Genomic DNA, 4803 nt, shown 5'->3' on the forward strand with positions numbered 1-4803 from the left:
AACTTTCAGTAGTCCGTACACATCCTGAAAGATCCATCTTGTTTTTTCACTAGCAAGCATAGAGAACTGTAAGGGCTAGAACTTTGTTTGGCTAACCTGCTTTGTAACAAATATCCACTTCTTTTCTCATGACTTCTTGGTGATATGGCGACAGTCAATAAGTGTGTTGTTTGAATGGTCTTTCCATCGTTTTAAGGTGTATCTCATACTTTATCAGGTTGGTTCATTTCGGGATGTCCGAGACAATTTCAGGGAAACTTCTAATTATTCGTCTTAATTCCTCTTGCTGCTCCTGGATCAAATGAGTTAATCTCTCTTCCAAGTTTTGAATGATGGACGAATTGTTCACTTTGCTTAACGCCCCTAACTCATATCCAACGTCGTCTTCCGTCGATGGTATGGTTTGCACCTTACACACCTGTGAAGCTTCGGTCTCGTTTTTGTTTATGTAGGGTTTCAGTAGGTTAACGTGTACTTCCCTTTGACTTTTCCTTCTTCCTGGGGTTTCGATAATGTAGGTCAGGTCACTGATCTTCTCCAAATTCATATCAAGGTTTTCTAGAGAAAATTTCATTTTTTCGTGGATCCTTTTCCTTAAGTTTCTGACATATTCTCCATCTGTTCAATCTCGATTCCTCCATTTTTCTACTAACATTTTAATCGGTCCTTGTACTTCTCGCCCAAGTATCAATTCATTTGGGCTATATCCCACGCATTCATGATAAGTATTATATACCTCAAATAACATTAACGGTAGTCTGATGCCCCATTCATTTCCGGTTTTGTTGCATTACTTCGTTAACATACTCTTCAGAGTTTGATGAAACCTCTCTAATGCTCCTTGGGTCTCTGGGTGATAAGCAGTGTATAGTTGATGTTTCACATCCAACAATTTCATCAGTTCTGAAACAGTTTTGACGTGAAATTCGTTCCTCGGTCACTTTGAACTATTTCCGGAATACTAAACTTAGTAAAAATGTCTTGTAACTTCTCTGCGATTACTTTGGCGCTGATGTTCTGGAAGGGTATGGCTACTTGGAATCTCGTCACTGGACATATCATGGTTAACATATATTTGTGACCTTTTTTCGTCCTTGGTTACAGTCCAACAATGTCGATCATTACCTTGATAAAGGGGTCTCCTTGCACTTCAGTTGGGTGTAAGGGAACTTTCTTAATGTATTCGTTTGGCATTCCAACCATCGGAGAAACATGACATGCACGGCAAAACTGGCTCACTTCCTTATGCATGCCAGGCCAGAAAACGTGATTCATAATCTCCTCTGTCGTCTTCCTTATTCTCATATGTTTAGTTTCATGCACTATGGCAATCACCTGTCTTATCAACGGTGCAGGAATCAATATTGAACAGTATAACCCCCATTCAACATTCCCAGGAATATCGGCGGGTCTATGCTTCGTCATAAGAAATCCATCTTTAAGATAATAACAGGTGGGAGACTGCTGCACCTCCGTCTCATCCACCACATGGTACAATAACTCTGTTAACGTCACATACTTTCATTGCAATCCTATCAGCCTTTTCCTACTCACTTGTCCTATTTCTAATGCGGATTTTTCTATTTCTTCCAAATCCATTGCTTCTTTTCCTTCCTGTTCATTCGTCTGTCGTTCCACTTCTCCTGGGCTAACTTAGGAGTTCTCCTCTTTTTCAGAAAAAAAATTTTCCAATTTCATCATTCCTTCGGTTTCTTTTTCTTCTTTAGGAGCCACTTTCTTCATCATACTCCTAGTCGTCACACAACTATGAAACAAATGACGCTCCATCAACCTCATTACCCAGCAGGACTTCTACTCCTTCGACAGCCAATGAATCTTTTACTGCAAAATCAAAATTACCTGTTACCAACTCGCATGACAGTTTCAAACGGAAAATGTGAGCAACCTCCTCACTTCCTATTCCCTTCAAAATAATCGAGGCTCCTGTGAGAGACTGATCCACCAACGGGTGTACACCTCGTGTCACCACACTTTGGTTACAACGAGTGTCGTGCAATATCTTGAATGAGGTTCGTTCACTTCCTTGTATTGCTGCTAACATACCTTCATAAATATACAGTTTAATGGCATCCACGCTGTTTGGGTTTTTTCTGTTCATAGTGTAAACGTTAGCTGATTTATTTTCATCTTCGTCCTTTCCTGATTGTTTCTTCGTCTTCGTATTCTGTGAAGTCAAATTATCCTTAACCACTTGGGTGACTGCTTTCCGTCAGTTCGACCAAAATTCCTTACTGATATAGCCTCTCTTGCCACACATATAACAGACGATATTACCCTTCTGCATGTCTTTTACGATACTTGAAGGAGGACAATTCGACGATTGTTGTTGTGGTACTATCGCATATGCTTTGGAACAGTACCAGTGCTACTTCCCCTTTAACTATTGAACTTGTTCACATAGTTATAACTGAACTAGTTTCCATGGTTTGGCGAATACTTGACACTTGGTCGGAGCGACGGTTGAAAATTCATACCTGAGGAGGATTTATGACTGATAATATTGTAATCTTTACTCAACGAAGTGGCTTTATCAAGTTTTTTTCACCTTTCTCTCTCTCAAGTACGTTTGAATATGTTCAGGAATTCCTCGTAAATATTGTTTTAGTACTGTATATTCTTCTAAATCAGCCATCTCCCTCTCGTTAGCCACCTGGAACCATCTTATAAACCATTGTCCTACCTTATAAGCATAATCCACGAAAGTCTTCTTTTCGTCATTCCGCAAACTTCGGAATCTTTCTTTACATTATTAATGGGTCATCTGACACACTTGTAGCACGCTCTTCTTTACTTCTTGATACTCCTTCTCTGGTCCTAAGATAAGGAAAGATAAGCACTGCGTACTTTCCCAATGAGGACACTCGGCAATAACACAGACCATTTATCTTATGGCCATTCCATCGTCGATGCGACTGTTTCAAAATGATCAAAGAATTCATCGAGAGCTTCTTTTCTGAACTTTGGAATTAACCTCTAGGCGTTCGTCACATTAAACATGGGATCGTGCAAAGCAGGGGTAGCCTCTGTCTGTGTTGCAGACTTTGCATGGGCATTCAACAGCTCCAATTCCCTTGCATGTCTTGCTTCTTCTATCTCATTTTCTTCCTGTCTTCTCTTATTTTCTTTATGTCTTCTCTCTTTTTCTTCTTGTCTTCTCTCCTTTTCTTCTTGTCTTCTCTCTCTTTCTTCTTGTCTTGCGATTTCTATTGCTTCCATTTCCCTCGCATTTCTTGCGATCTTTCTGGCTTCTTCTGCTTCCATTTCCCTTGCATGTGTTTTAACCTTCTCTCTTTCTTCTTGTTGTGTCTCTCTTTCTTCCCGTCTTGCTTCCACTTCCCTAGCCTGTCGTGCCTCTTCTCTCTCTCTTTCTTCCATTCTGTCATCATCCTAAACTTAATCAAATTCTCTTTCGCTGCAATTCGTCGAATCTCAGCCTCTACATTCTTTATTGCTTTCATGCCTTCAGTTTGTGGGTCAACTGGTCCTTACTTTGCTACAAATTCTTCTTCAGCTTCCTCCAACCGTTCACTAGCTGCTACAATATCTTCGACAATTTTCCTGAGTTTATCAATACTTCTTAGGATAGACACTTGATTTGGGCTTTAATCCTTCCACTCGTTGTATGGCCACCACATGCCATTAAAACAGAGATCCACTAAGCTTTAGTTACATTAGATTCTGAAAATTCCTAAACATTTGGGTTTTTCAAAATGGCAAGTTTAAAACTTGCCATCTTGTACTTTTGCAAAAAAATTTTATACTTCTCCAAAAAATATATAACTGTATCCTAACAATACACAGAATCCTATCAACACTGTACTGTTCAGACCCTTTAATCAAAATACTGCCCTGTTATCACCAATATTTAAAACAGACTCGCTCAATCCCAAGGGTCTGGTAACCAGATTTATATTTTTGGTAATACTGGTGATCGAAATAATACACACTTCAAAAAAATAAATATATTCTATAAAAATATTACCACACTTTGGAAGAATTTACACCAAAAATGAATCACTCGAAATATTAAATCTGATTAAAAACTTAGGATAAGACAAGAAAATAATACTTATGAAAATTTTACAATTACTTGTTTCACTGGAAATTAATGTATAAAAATATCTGATCTTGATAATTAATTACAATAGTTAACCTTTGACACTTTAATGATTGAAAATTACATAAAAGTAACTGATAAAGTTATGTGTTTTGGATCACACGAGGTATTCAAGCAGTTAAGCCAAAATAAATACACCTCACTGCCCTCACATAAGTCTCACAGGGCCAGTTAGAAAAATTTATATAATACCATCACGTACAATAAAACAATAAATTTAAATCACCTTCAAAGTTTCATTAACGTTTCAACATACTACACACGATATATGTTACGTAAAAACCTATTCACTTTGGAGAGGGCACACACTCGAGGCACTTGAGAGAGAGACAGAGAGAGATAGAGAGAGAGAGAGAGAGAGAGAGAGAGAGAGAGAGAGAGGTTGGCTCTTTCACTTCACAGGGACTGACTGGTTCTCTTCTGCTCCTATGCCTTCGTAGGTCACATGTATATTAACTTAATTATTCTAGATCCGTCTAAATAGATTATTCTCTTGGCTGTGGGGGGGGGGGGGGGGGCAGGCAATAGCGACCATAAAGTTGCCAACTATATCTATCAAAAGGAGAATCTAACCTCGCTTGTAAGGCAACCTTTTCTCAACTAGCACCGACCACCTCCGTCCTCGGAACAATAAAAGAAGATAAAACTAACTCTGGGGTTTTCAA

Source organism: Palaemon carinicauda, chromosome 35 (assembly GCF_036898095.1).
Source record: "Palaemon carinicauda isolate YSFRI2023 chromosome 35, ASM3689809v2, whole genome shotgun sequence".
Taxonomy (NCBI): Eukaryota; Metazoa; Arthropoda; class Malacostraca; order Decapoda; family Palaemonidae; genus Palaemon; species Palaemon carinicauda.